General features: G+C 45.3%; 1 protein-coding gene across 1 annotated transcript in view; it reads right to left on the bottom strand.

The window, feature by feature from the left end:
- OTOG (otogelin) overlaps nt 1-15,760 on the bottom strand; it is a 1,239,067-nt gene that overhangs the window by 1,087,927 nt on the left and 135,380 nt on the right. The window lies entirely within an intron of this gene.

Raw genomic sequence — 15,760 nt, 5'->3', positions numbered from 1 at the left:
CTAGTCAAACTCTCTCTCTTGCCTACTCTCACACAGCTTCCTACTCATAGCCCCCCTACTAGAATAGACAATTTGCCAACAGCCAATGCGACTCACTAGCAGCCATCCTAGTTAACCACCCTGCACACACCCTACCGGGAGACTTTAAATCTGGCTCGACCTTCCCAACTCCATGACCCTACCCCAGATCGACAGCAAGAGGCACTCAAACCCATCCACACCTACTGCTGGCCACACCCTCAACACCATTTTGATCTCTTTCGACCTTATATTCATGTCCACCACCCAACCCCTCATCTGGACAGACCACTCTGCCATACCATTCTCTCTCCACACACTGCTGTCACCCGCCAAGCCATCCTTTAGCCCTACATCTCAGTTTAAATGCTGGAACAAGGTCAAGGTACTACTGGCCATGGCAGAGGTGCTGCTAAGTGCCCTCCCCTCACTCCCGACCACAGCTAGACCCTTACCCATAGAGCTCTTCAACCCCTGGCTAAATGACTCCTTCATCCCCCTAATCCCCTCCAAGTACACTGCCTCCCCCAAAGGACCTACCCCCAAATGGTTCACTCCCACCTGAAGACTCTAAAAACCCATAACAGCTCCATTGAGCGCAAATGGCATGCTTCCAGAACCCATAAAGCAAATGAGTACCCGCCCACCACCACAAAAATTACAAATCAGAGATCCAAAAGGCCAAAAAAGGCCTATTATGATAAATGGATCCTGAACTGCCGTAGCAGCAGCAAAGAGCTCCACAGGATCATCACAGAATTCCTGCACCACACCCCCAACTGCCTCCTCACAAATGCTCTGCAACTCCCTGTCTGAACACTTCCACAAAATGGCCCTAGACAAGACGGTCACCCTCAATGCCAAACTCTCCACTAATAAACAGCAAATCACCCATCCTCGCCATTTTCTCTCCTCTGCATGCCCAGTAAACAGTGGAGTACCCGAAGGCATCTGCCTCTCTCCCCTTCTCTTCAACCTTTACATGACCCCCCTGCCCAGGATCATCCGCTCACACAACCTCACCTGCTATAACTATGCAGATGGCACACAAATCAGCTTTAGAATTCCAAAGTTGACCACCTACCCTCGCCCTGACCTAGCAGCATGTCTCACAGACATTGACTGCTGACTGACCACTAACCATCGCCTTCTGAACCTATGTAAACTGAAGATCATATTATGCAGCAAAACTGCATTATTTCCCCAATGGACTCACTGGCCAATCTCACTCCACTGTCAAAAACCTCAGCTGCACAATGGACTCGGACCTAACTCTATCCCACCACATCAAAAATGCATCCAAATCCAGTAATTTCCACCTTAGGCTCCTGAAGGGTATCTTGCCTTACCCCACCGACCCCAACAGAATCGCTGCAGTTATGTTCATTGTCATGCCCATACTTGATTATGCAAACTCTCTCCACCTGGGTGCACCGGCCTACCAGCTAATCAAACTCCAAAGAATACAAAACTCAGCTGCCGGACTGCTTCTCACAGTGGGGCGAAGGGACCACATCTCACCTTCTCTTTGCACCCTACACTGGTTTCCATTTGGCACAGGTCCACCTTCAAATTCCTATGTATTACCCACCGAGCGGTGCACAAAGCAGGCCGCATACTCCTAAAAAAAATATTATGTCCTGCCACCCAACTCACATCCTAAGGTCAAGCACTGCCCTACTCCTAGTGGTCCTCACCTCCAACTCGACCAGCATCGGAGGATCTGCCTACTTAACCCTGGCACCAACTTTGTGTAACTCACTGCCTCCCTGCATTAGACAGAGCAAAGACTACATGGTTTTCCGGAAGGCACTCAAAACCTGGGTCTTTGTCTAAAAACACATAAGGGAATGCCGTGAACACTCAACTTACCACCACGACCAACACATGGCGTGCTACACCACCCAATACGGACCCTTTTCATAGACGCTGAGGCCAGGTGATATCTGCCCCCATTACCTGGAGCCCTTGCCCCAGACTTGAAACCCGAATCATAGTAGCACCCATGTACTTAATGGAATTGATGCACTATCTTAATCCACAGGAATTCCTTACACTCTGAGGCCTATAGATATCTATCCCCAATACTCTGGACCGAGTGTGCTAGTCTTGTAACCCAAGCACTAAAAGCACTCATGAGCTTCATCTCGGGCATGCAATTATGCACTACGCTATCAGTCCAAGAATTCACATGTCAGCTAACACTACTCATCTGGAAATCGAAGAGCAGAACTAGATACTGGGGGCCGCCTAGCACTTATTTTGCTAACCGCACCTTTCAGTGAATGCATTTAGCAGACTACCTACCGGAAATCTTTCTAGCAGAACGTATGAACCTGATCATTGCCCTGCAAATGTGCATTACCCTACCAGTCCAGGAAATGCCCTTGCTTGCTAATCTTTCACATCTGGAAATCCCTGAGCACAACTATATACCAAGGACCGTTCTAGCACATATTCTTTTAGTCAAACTACCTATCGGGGAATCCATTTAGCAGAACTACCGACCGAGGACGTCTCTATCACCTAAAAAGTAACCGCATGACTTTGGGACAGATCTGCAAGTTACCACCCGTCAGTCTTCGCCAAAGCAAATTGACCCAAAAGACTCGGGTAGGACCTTAGCCTAACAGCAGAAACCCAAAGGATATACCAGCCCTTTGACAGGCACTGGAAGCTCAACAGGAACAAGGTTTCCCTGGAATGCACACAGACACTCAAACACACCACTATGCTAACTCTTTCTTCTGCACCAACAAACACCTGCACCACTCGATTAATATGGCCTACCTGCACACATACGTATACACCTCCACGTTCATATACAGCTATACCCCTCGAAATTGGCGGAGCTGCACACATAGCCACATTGACAAACTCCAGCAACACCAGAATGCAGATACCCAAGTCCACTGGCCTTGCTGCACACATTCTACTGGTCTTACACAATGACCACACCACACCTAGAGGTAGTATGCAGCTACACACCACTTATACCACACTGGTTGCACACATATCGAGTGCACCCAATTTACTACATTACTCTTTCCAGTGACCTGGACTGCGGTCCCCGAGGGCGTTCAATCCACATCGCTTTGGAATCATACCAATGACCAATAACCTAACATAACGTAACAGAGTGGCTATTTAACTAACTGAGAATTGTTCAAGTCGTATCGCCTGCTCTGAAACAAGAAATTCTGACCTTACAAAAAAAGCAACTCTAACAAGCTGGAAACCAAAAACCTGAAGAGAGAAAAAAAGAAATAACCATTTCCTGCTAAGCACCCTGTCTTTGGAATAAGTAACACAGAAAAGACTGCCCATACCCATCCTACACTTCTGGAAAGTACCTTATGCTTTAAAGAACATCTCTCCAATCACTCATCACACATCAAAACCTTAGGTGTTCAATCCCAGCATCATAGTGAGGTTAAAGATATTTTATTTGGCACAATGCTCAGTCCACTTGCAGGCACTGGTGCCATTGGTACAAATACATGTGAAAAGAGCTCATAGATTAATAAGCTGCATATAGTGAAGGTCTTCACCCACTCACAGGTATGGTGTGCAAAAAAGAAAATCAGCTCACTCTTCTTTAATGAGTCTTAACTGTGACTCAGAAGAAAGGCTGCCCAATTCGCTGGTCATGCTAGCTGAAAAACTACATAAAAGCATGATCAAAGATAATGCAACTTCATCATTTCCATCAGGGCCCATCAGCCGGCTGATAAATCCCACCACTATCACCACCACAAGTGTTAGCTTGTGACTGAAGTGCAATCCTTTTCAAAACTGTTAAAACTTCAAATGTTAGCATGCAAGGGCGATTAAGATCACCAAGGTCTCCTATATGTCTCTCTGGTCACCAATATGTCGATAATTAGTTAAAGAAGGGCATAGTAACAATGAATATAGATGTAAATCTGGGTGTGTAAAAGCAGACACTTTTGTTTTGTTAATTCCATGAGATATTGCACTAAACATCCGAATTTACAAGACATTGCCAACATTTTAAGAAATTAATACAATGTGGTAACTAAAGGATGCACAAAAATGTTTTGCATTTTCACAACCTATTGTTTCTGGAGATTTTTTAAGCACACTAAGTGAACATTATTTACTCAGAATCTCCACTTGTTTTGCTGATCCACAATCTGCAAATTGAAATAATTTGGGGATTTTCATCAAAAACAAACTAATTTGAGTTGCCCATTTACTTTGCTACAAAACAAATTCTGCAGATAAAAAACGACAGGTGACTGTCTAAACATTCATATAAAAGTGGGCAACTGAAATAGATACATGTTCAAATTTACCACTTCTCCAAATGCACCAGAACAGCGTTCAAACTCTGTAATCTATCCTTTACATCAGTGCAATCAAAAAACCATACCATATATTTTAAGGCACAACAGCTCCAACTTCACTTCTCTTTCTCTAACAACTCACTAGCCAAACTTCATAATCTCCCATCTAATAACTAAGTATACTCTCTGGATCTCACATTCATAAGTTCCTCCATGGACTCCTCTGCTTCCACAATTGAACCATCTGCCTCTGGGGCCATTCTCTCATTCACTTCACCATCTTTATTTCTTCCCCACTCTCCTATTCCCATCCCTCAGCTATCACCGTGCTTAAGTAAAAGACTGACACCATCAAGTCAATGACCCTCATTACGATTCTAGGTCATTTGGTCGAAAATAAATCGTCGACAGGACAATTGGTTGACACCAAAAGGTCGACAGGTCAACTGGTCGAATTTTCTTTTTGTGTTTTTTCACATTTTTTTTTTTTGGGGGGGTCCCACCCAACCCCCCTTTTTTTCCCTAAACGAAAACCTAAAAAATATATATATATAAATAAAAATAAAATTCGACCATTTGACCTGTCGACCAAATTGTGTCGACCAATTGTCCTGTCGACCATTTGACCGGACACCCCTCATTACTTGTTTGGCGATAAGAATCATGGTAATGATGTCAGGAGAAATTACCCTTACTGCAGAGCATCCCAGCGGGATGTCTGCCGAATCATGAGTAGGCGGCGATGCGCACCACTCATCGGCGGTAACAGTAATTCTGCTTAAAAACAGAATGCCAACGGTAATTCTGCTAATATTCAGCAGAATTACCGTTACTGCCTCATGTTGATGGAATTACCCAATGGTAATTCTGCTGGCGGAATTAGCGCTGAATAGGAAGTCGTCACGATGCAAACGGGAAGTTCGCCAGCGTCAATCTTGAAAAACTCAATCTACTTTAAATCACCATTAATGAAGTACCATCCACCGCCAGAAGACACGCAAAACATGTCAGGAGGCAAAGGCAAGGTAAAAGGTGCCACAACTGTGGCTACGCAAGCAAAGGTTCACTGAGCAGGAGCTCAGTGTGCTTGCAGAGCAGGTGGTTGCTCATGCAGATGAGCTTTATGGGTCACAAAACCAAAAAACATCACAGCTGCGCAAGAACGCCATATGGACTGAAATCAGGAAGAAGGTGGTGGCCATATGACATGTCCCATGGGTCAGTATGGACATGTGGAAGAGGTGGAATGACCTCGAAGCCTGAGTTTGCACTCTCATCTCAAACCACTGTTGGGAGTGAGCACCCACAGTTGCCCCGCTGCAGCGCGCCCCCTGGGAGAAGACGGTGAGCAGCATCCTCCATATGACAGGCCTTGAGCGTGTGGGTTCAGGAGAGGTCAGAGCCAGCAGCCAGAAAGTCCCCAGTGAGTACATGATGAATGATGGACCCATTGCACAACGACCCCAATAGCAGGTTGACATACACATACCTCCATGCATTCAGCTGAGAGTAACCTAGACAATGCACAAGCTAGCAATGTGACACCTTGTTGTTCCCATCTCCAGCACCTCACCTCCGTCCATCCATTGCACTTTTTGTTCTCTGCACCTGCACAGTAAGAACGTCACAAGGCCTAACATGACTGTTATTGTTGTTTTTTCCCATAGCTCTCAACCATTTGTGTTGCAAAGGCGGGTGAAATCACCCGATTTTGTTTTTGGCGGGTGAGAGGCCCATTGGAATGAATGGGCGTGCAGGGGCCTTGGCGGGTGAGTCAGCCCTTTACAAGGCGGGTGACACCCGCCAAAAGCGTGTGAGTTGAGAGCTATGTTTTCCCCTCTGTTCCCACCCCCTTATTTGTCTAGCGGTGCCTGGAAACACTTGTGTATTGGCCCCATAAAAATGTCCAATAAATAAACAAATAAAAATACTCACCATATAGAAAGAAGAGGCCATGATGTAGTACACATACATCTACCATGGAACAGCAAGTATCATGGACAGTCACCAAATCGCATGTCACCTTGCCACCACCCCTTGCCAGCATGCTGACCACCCATGAATAGACACATCAGCCAAACTGCTGCCACACAAGTAACATATGGCAATTAATCAACATCACTAGATGTGTGGCACAAATGCACAACTAGTGCAACAGACCAGTAGCTGCAATGCCGACATGAAGATTGTGTCCCACCTAATGTTGTAATCACACCACCATACCTAGCAGGGCCCCTCAGCTGACAGTACAACACTATTTGCAAGCATCATTGAGCCTGCCCTACATGGGTACACGTGACCTTGCACAAATGTGAAGCACATGAAACCACAGTCCAAGCACGGCACACATTCCTGACTGTCCATATGCACGCAAAACCATCAAGGCAGAAAACCATCATAGTGTCTGCCACATGAAGTGGGCCCCCATAGGCTCTAGCACCCTGGGACACCACAGTACATTGGACAGTAAATGAGAGCACACCCTACTAAAGTCCATCAATCTATTGATGCACAATATTCTGTCTCCTAAAATGCGCACAAGTCACCCTGGACCCCATGCAAGGCAGCAGCACCTCAGCACACCTGCCCCAGTCAGTGGCAAAAAGGCCACAGGACATGCTGCACCCAGGAAGGGGAGTGCCCACAACATACCCAAAACATACCTGTCCAATGGCACTGCTTCTGCCACCTCTGGGGGCACAGGCACACCTCCCACAATCATATCACCAACAGGAAACCTGATTGGTGGTCACTGTACACATTGCAGCTTATTCTGCTCCATGGAGTACGGTAAATAAAAGGCATAAAAGTCTTGGCTAAGCCTTATCTGGCTTTGTTTCACAGCACGGAAATTTTTCATAAATGTGTATGGCTGAGAGGAGGAGCGGATCGGAACTCACGATTCTACCGCCCCTTCCTCTCTGGCATAAAAACATTACAGCATTTGCACCAGCATGAATTTTCGGTTTTGTACATTTTTACCGACTATAAAGGTTCGCATGGGCAAAAAGTCTGAAAAATGCTACCACCAAAGGTTCAAACACCAAAAGTTTGCACCTTTGGTGGTGGCATTTTTTGCCCATGCAAACCTTTATGGTAAGTAAAATTAAAAAAAAGAATGCGGGGGCTCCGGGGGTGTCCCACGCAACACCCCGCTCACTATACTGTGTGGTATAGTGAGCGGGGAGTTGCTGGGGACACTACTGCAGCACTCCCGAAAAAAAAAAAAACAGGGGCTGCGGGGGTGTCTCCCGCAAAACCCCGCTCACTATACTTTACAGTATAGTAAGTGGGGGTTGCGGGGCAAAACCATGCAACCCCCGTAAAAGAAAAAAAAAGGACCCTGCAGCGCTGGTTCCCAATCACAGAAGTGAAAGGGAAATGGCGCCGCAGGGAACCAGCGCGAAGACAAGGTAAGTGGGGTTTGTTTATGTTGGGGGTGAGTTGAGGGTATGGGTGGGGGGTGTAATGGGTGTGTTGTGGGTGTGGGTGGGGGTGTGGGTTTGTATGTGTTTTTCGCATGAGAAAGGTGCAAACCTTTGGTAGTTCGCACCTTTCTCATGCAAATTTTCCGGCCGCAGCAAGTTCAGCTGCGGTCGGATCACATGGATTCGAATTTTCATCCTGGAGCAAATGCTGTCAATTCCTATGGAGTCTGCCTGCTTTTACATCGGCAAAAAGCAGGCAGATTCCATAGGAACCCATTAGTAAATGCATGCGTACACGTCAGGTGGTGTTTACTTAATTTGGATGGCGGAGTGCAAAAGGGTGGTGTACAAGCGTGTATGCCACCTTTTCCCACTCCCCTTTTGCACTTCACTGTGCAAATGAGATAAATTCAGTGGCAGAGACCTGTTCACCCACTGCTACATTACGGGGAACTTGAAAATGAGCCCCATTATGCTCTTTGATATATGATTGAAGTTGTGTAGTTACTGTTTTATCAACAATCTTTAAGCGGAAGGGGCAATTTGTTATTGGCTGACAGCTTACTGGATTGGTGGAGTTCGTGGTGGGTGAGGAGTGACAAAGGCTTGTTTTAGTACTGATGGGATGGAGCTTTCTTCAATGACAAATTGATGACATTTGTGATAATGGGGCAAAGTGTGTTGGCAAATTCATTAATAACAGAAGAGGGACAACAATCTCCTGGCCAGGATGTAGTACCAAGATAGGGTTTGGTTTTTATGGTGTCTTGCATGTTGGTCACTGTAAAGGAGAACTGTTCGATGCTTTTATGAGGTGATTAGGATTGGTTAGACAAGCTTAAGTCATGTTGGATCGGAGTGTTTATATCCATATGAAGTGGAGCAGAAACATTTTGAGTAACGGTGGCTATTTTATCCTCTTATATTTTCGATCTTTTTATTGAAAGCTGGTTGGATATCTTCAGCCCAGCTTTTGTAAGTGTGAGACAGGCATATTATCAAGAGCAACACAGACTCAAAAGTAACAGTATGAAAACCTTCATTTATACATTTTGTTGGGTTGGTGGAATGCCTAATTAGGCCTAACTCTAAAGGGCTGGTTCCCTCAACTGATGCTTCTAAGGACTGTCAATGTCCATAAGTCCAAAACCAAATTCTGTTTGTGTCCAAACCTATACTTGCACTCCCTCTTAGACAAAATGCCTTTAGGGATCTTCTTAAAGAAACAATGGTGGTTTAATGCAAAATGTAAACCACAGCTGGTTTCATGTAGTCTTACCAATAGTTGTAGTTCTGCCAGTTCAAAATAGTTAAACTCAAAAGGGTTGCCCTTGGAACCTTCCACGTAAGGTTCTTGCTGTAAATCAATAGAGTTCACAATGTTTTGGGTCTCTTGGGGTTCCCATCCCCAAGCTTCGATCCTTCCAGTTCCACCAAAAAAAAGACACAGTTCCTGTTGGGCCTCTCAGGGTTCCTTTCCCCAAGGTTTAGTCTTCTCTTCACAATGTTTGAAAATGTTTCTGGTAGGCCTCTCTGGGCTCTCTTCCCCAAGCTTAGGCCTTTCTTCTTCAAGTTCAACAATGTATTTTGTGGGACTTGCAGGGTTCCCTTCATCAAGCCTAGGCCCCTCTTCTTCAAACTCAACAATGTCTTATGTGGGCTTCTCAGGGTTGCCTTCTCGAAGCCTAGGTCCCTCTTCTTCATACTCAAAAATGGCTTTTGTGTGCCACTCGGGGTTCCCTTCCCCAAGCATAGGCCCCTCTGGTTTCACACAAGTTGACCTTGTAAAGATGCATTGCTTTAACACACAGTTCTTTCCATGGGGTAGTGTCAGAGACTTTCAAAAACACCAGGCTTTGGCTCCTCCCCTGCGCAACCACTCTGACTCCTGACCCCTCTCTTGGTACGCTTGTTTCTTCCTTTTGGGCACCTTTCCCTCTTGTGCTCTTCTCCACTCGGGCTTTGTTTCTCTTTCACCTATTTTCACCTTTCTTTCCTTCTATGGTGCCCACCTGCACCCTTCTCCCTTCTTTAATGTGCCTCTTGTACACTCCTTGTGACTTTATCATGCCCCTGGCACTCTCGGTCCTTTGATAGTACACCCTTTCACCTTCCTTTCCTTGTATTGTGCCTCTTGCAATTCTCTTTACTTCCTGCGGGTCTTCTATACCCTCCTTTACAGCTTTTGGGTCGCTCTCACCCTTTCTTTACTTTCTTACACTTTATCTTTAACTTTTCCCATCTGTCGGGTCGCTCGCACCCTAGGTTCCTGTTTTGGGTCTATCGCACCCTCTCTTTGCTTTCTGTCACTTTGATTTTCAATCATTTGTGACGTTTGCACCCCCTTTTCTGCTTCGGGTTGCTTGCACCCTCACTTTACTGTCTGTCGCTTTGTGCCCTTTGTGCACTGTACTTTTCCTTGCTTTCTCTTTCTTTCCACTAACCGCTTTACTTTCTGATTTCTGTTTTAGGCCACTGCTCCGGCTCCAGCCATTCTCATGCTGCTTGTTTCCTCTCATTCACGTAGAGACTCACCCAGGCAGCGCAGCGCCGGCAAGCAGCTCCCGGGATATGTGGCGTGAGGTCAGGGTCTCATCACCTGCCTCTCATATATGCCTGGGACCGACACATGTCCCAGGGGAACGAGCACTGGCCTAGACCCAGCCAATAAGCAGCACATTGCCTTCCTCTGGCTTCACGCAGACACAGCTCCTTTGCCACGCTGTGATTCCTCTGGTACACTGGGCCAGCATCTCAGAGTCTCGTTCTCCACCGGTCCTCCCAGTCTTCTCGTATTGCTGCCTTCACGTTCCAATCAGCAATCCCAGCTGGCTCGTACTTCTTGGCAGAATCACACCTTTTATACCTGAAGTAATTGTCAAGTGGAGACAGGTGTAAATGGTTTTTGGTTGATTACCTGACCACGCCTGACTTTCAGTGGGACAGTCTTCTGGTGTTACATGCTAGAAATCACCTTGTATTCCTATGTTGTTTATATGGGTAATCCTCATTGATCCTGATCACCTCTTCTTCGTCCCAGTACTTATTGGAAATGGGCGGGGGAGATGGAGTGAGATTGAAAATACCCCATCAAGGCTGAGGGAGAGTGGTTTGGGGTACAATTAGGAAAGTGGGAATACCATGTCTCAGACTTGAATATTCTTCTTCCAATCCCCCGTGACCCCTCACTCAGGTGATCCTCCCTCGCTTGTCCACCAGCAGGGTCGGGATCCAAAAGCGATGACCCTTCCCTGGCCACCTGAATGGAATATCACACGGAAGTAAGTGGGAGAACACCATCAGGTTTCTCACAAAAGGAACAAAAGAAATGGAATTAGTACCAGGCGGGGGGGAGTGGGAGGTGATGGCAGCCTCCCTACCAATGAGGAGGTTCAGAACGGGGGAATTACCACATGGCAACCATCCAAACCCCCCTCTCCGAGCCTCTTTATGGCTGGAGGCTGCCATGTTTCGTGTAAATGCTACGCTCCTCTCCCTCCATCCCCCTCCACAGATTTCCCTTCCCTCCCCCTCCCATCCCTCCACTTACCTGCTTTTTTTCACCTCTTCGGGAGTGGATGCGCTGGAAACACTTCTGTCTCCAACGCTTCTGATCTGCGACAGCTCGCTATGCTCGGACCTGTAACTATGGGCCCCAGGGCATTACCTGACTCGGTAATGTCCCCCGGCTCTGGGATTATTTCTTATTTAGCACATGTATTATGCAGCCCCTTCAGTAATTTTAAAAGGTCTTTAGTCAAGTTAGTTGAGTTATTTATTTGGTTGGAGAAAAAAGTCCCTTTTAACTTTTTGGATGTCACGGTTGTAACTGGCTCTAGCTTTCTTTAAAGCGTCATCATTTCTGGTGCTTGAATTTCTTCTCCAATTGTGTTCCAGTCATCTAGTTTTGGTTCTCTGAGTTTCCAATGTATGTGAGAAAAAATAATTTCTAAGGTGTTATATTTATATTTGTTTCGTTTTCATAGAGAAGAATATATCTCCTGCATCATAGGAGAGTTAAACATGTGACTATCTTCTCAGTGGATGTGCCATCGAGATCATAGATTCCATGTTAAAAAGGTGTGGTGTGAGAGCATCAGATTTTAAATAATGTTTTTTTCTAAAAGATAAAGTTTGAGTGGTTGAATTAGACTGCACTAGCATGATGTGGAGAGGTAAGAAAAAAAGCATTTCTGAGTGGTTACACCAATCCACAGGAAGATGTTTCTGGTGATTACAGAGTCAAGCGTTCTCCCCTTAATGTGTGTAGGGTCTGTGGCCAAACGCCAGAAAGAAAGATTAGTTTGGGTATCTTTAGGGATTGTGCTTTGTTGTCAGAAAGGTCTGTGAAATCTAAATTAAGATCACCTAAGATGACTTAGACATCTTTCAGCTTGATCGTTTTGAAGAATGTGTTATGGAAAGTGTCGTTGATTTGCGATGGGTGATACATTTTGAAAAATGTTACAGTGTAATCATTTTAATAAGATGGACTTCGAGTACTTCACATCCATGGATAGCGACTGTGGAGAAGTTGTTGATATTTAAGTATATCTTTAATATGAAGGTTGTGCCTCCTCCACGACTACATGTTCTATTGGCTAAATAGATCACTCAATCGTCATGTAAGGTGGCATTAATGGCCGGGCTTGAATGCTCTTTGAGGTAGGTCTCAAGTGTTATAGAGTATAGTTTACTGTTTTATATGCTAACCTATAGATGGATGATTGTTATTACCTCGGTACTATAGGCACTATTCCTCCTTTCTCCCTGCCTAACAATATTGAGTTTTAGGTTTACCACTGATTGGCGCTACAGCTTTTTGTGTTTGTGTTTGATTATATGGATTTGTGCCTATCGCTGGCTTCCCATGAGTTGTCTCTGGCACTTCTGCATACTGGTTTTAAGTTACCATATATAATGACACCTAAGGAGTCAGCTGCACCGAAACAGCCATATAGATGGTCTTAAAGCAGTCATAAACTGCAACAACAATGGTGAACGGGGGGGGGGGGGGGCAGGCTCAGCTTCTGTGCAATCATAATGAACTTTCAAGTGTTTACCTCACATCCCATACTGCAGCATTTCTGTAATAACCTTCCTATCTTGCATAACCTGGTGTTCCTTCATAGTGCATGAACTTGGACAGTTTTTCTTGCCAGCGGCTTCTGCCTGTTGTCTCTCTTCGGCACCCATTTGACAAGAGAGACACTGTGAGCCATTTGTAGAAGGGGAAGAATATCCAAAGAAACCATAGTTGGTTCAAGGTCACCTTACAAACTGCATTTACGCCTTGTACAAAAGGTAAGTTAGTGCTAAATCACTTTTCAATTATAAGCTTTCGAGATATGGGCATGCCCACAATTCTATGAGACTGAAAAATGATTGAAAGAGTTGGACTGACCAACAGAAGCTCAATCCTGGATGTTGTCACCACTAAGCTACAGTGAAGATGACATTCCAAACATTATAATGCATATTTCCCTATTAAATACCAATATTGTGCATAGGAGGTCAATAGCCTATTGTCTACTACCTTTAGTAAAACATGCATTAAACCAGAGCCCCATGACCGTGTTTGGCCTGTTGCTCAGGAACAAGCCGGGCCTTTTCCGGAACAACTGAGAATATAAAATCAACTTCTGGCAGACTGCTACCAAGTGTAGCAAATATCTTATGGTCATGACAACTATTATTGCACAATCAGTCAACTGTAGAAAACAGAAAATTGCCACAAGACATGATGTTGCACCACATCTTCATGAATGGATTCCTGTTTTTGCACAGTATGTTCCAGTAAGTTCCTTGTGCCCCCAGAGAACTGTCTGAAACCCTTCCTCTTCTCTCTCAAAAATGTTTCAGTCATTCACAACCAATTGATGGATTCATCTCCAACTCTTTATACTTTAATTGCAGGTATCCTTTCAGCAGTTTAAAATTAAAGAATGTCCGGGCCTAGAATCGTGTTTTTCATCAGAATCAATCCATAAAAGGTATGTGTAAGTGCAGAGAAGTGCAGTTTGCTACCACTTGGGACTCACTGTTGGAGGGGTTTACCCGTGGAAGTGGCACCGTAGTGCCTGACGATGTTAGCCCTGCAGCCCCCTGGGATTAAAAAAGCAGAACAGCGCGCAATATGCACACGTTGTGTAAGTGCGTAGACGCGCAAATTCTACCTGCTGGCACTCACTGTTGGAGACATTTACCTGTAGAAGTGGCACCGGAGTGCCTGACGGTGTGGTCAGCCCTTCCCCCACTGGTACTCAAAAACCACTCCAGCGCCTGAGTGTGTGCACATTGTGTAAGTGCAGAGAAGTGCAGTCTGCAGGACTCAGACTGCAGATTTAGATTGCGGCAAAGTTTGTGTCCTCAACTTGCCGAAACAGAAGTCACTTTGAAGCAGTAAAATCAACGGTATCGTGCATATTTACCTCAAAATAATGCCATATAATCTCTGCAGCGCACCAAAAGTTGCAGTTATGGAATGGACAAGGTGGTGGCTAGTTCACTAACTGAGGCCCTACACCTAGACGCAATAGGTACAAGTGAATGTCGAGGAAAAAAGAACTGAATAATGTTCCCATAGAAAATCGACCCAATGATTGCAGCTGGGGAAATAATAAATAATATACAACCGCTTGGAGGAAAGTATCATTGATAACAACCTTTGTTGTAGCTTACATTAGGAGCAAATGCGACTAATAAACGCTTATTGGGACCCAAAACATTGAGCCTCAAACGGCAAGTACCAACTCCCATTTCGGCTTCCCTGAATGTAAATATATCCTCCGACATAAAATCCATTGAGAGTGCACCTTTACATCTACACACCGACATTCGAACCGTACTGCCAATTCGGGCACGATTCACTTATCAAAAGCAATAGTGATGTGCCGCAGTGACCTCTGTAAGGCCGCATAAGAACACAACTCCACCATAACTCGTATAAAAGCAGCAGTAACAAAACTAAACAGCAGAACACCTTTGCCAGATGCCAAGGGAAACAAGCATGGGCAATGCCAGTAGTTTCGGCGTTTACTGCTGATCTTTGCATTTTGCATTTGTAGGCTCCATGGTGCAAGGAGGAGAGTGCAACGTTTTAAAGGAGGATGTGATAAGGGGTGCAGGTGTGCAATATACTGTGAAGGGGAATAGAGCAACGGAGCAAGCTATAGATAGAGGTGCCAATGATGAGCAAGAAGGAATATCATCAAGAAAGTGTGACAGTGAGAGCGTACAAAATAAAGCGAGAGTGTGAGAAGGATGAGAGGGGATAAGGAGAGCAAGTAAAGCAGGTGGATGGGGGAGTCGTGGGCTAGGGTGTATGTGTGTGTATGAATAAAGGTTGTAGGGACGGTGGGATTAGAGGGTGGTAAGGTGTGTGGTGGGGGTAAAGAGAGGGGGTAGGGTTAAGAGAAAGAGGGGTAGTCTGGGTGGATGGGGTAGGGAGAGTGGATGGGGTGCTTGGCAGTAGAGAGAATATGGTTAGGGTGGGTGGGGTAGAGAGTGGGGGTAGGGTGTTCAGGTGGGAGTAATCTGAGTGAGTGGGTGTAGGTGAGTGGGGGTAGGTGTGAGTGGAGGTAAAGAGTGGGGCTCGGCTAAAGCCTGTTGAGCAGTGACGTCCAGAGAAGATGAAGAGCATAAGCAGGAGCCAGTGCTGTGTCAAAAGTAAGTAAAATCACAGTGACAATGAAGTCTCACTACATTGGCAGTTGCTTGTTCTCTATATGGAGGGATTTATGAAAGCCCCAGGCAGCACATGCTGGCTTCATGTATATCTGTCTGTTCTAGCGGGTGCATATAATTGAATACATAGATAGATGGATAGATAGATAGATAGATAGATAGATAGATAGATAGATAGATAGATAGATAGATAGATAGATAGATAGATAGATAGATAGATAGATAGATAGATATGCAGACAGACAGGTAAACAAGTAAAGATAAAGATGGATGAACAGATGAAGGGATAGATAAATAGATTCATAACACGAGATGTGC

The sequence above is a fragment of the Ambystoma mexicanum genome, chromosome 11 (assembly GCF_040938575.1).
Source record: "Ambystoma mexicanum isolate Mex_15411 chromosome 11, UKY_AmexF1_1, whole genome shotgun sequence".
Taxonomy (NCBI): domain Eukaryota; kingdom Metazoa; phylum Chordata; class Amphibia; order Caudata; family Ambystomatidae; genus Ambystoma; species Ambystoma mexicanum.
This window is presented reverse-complemented; position numbering and strand designations above follow the sequence as displayed.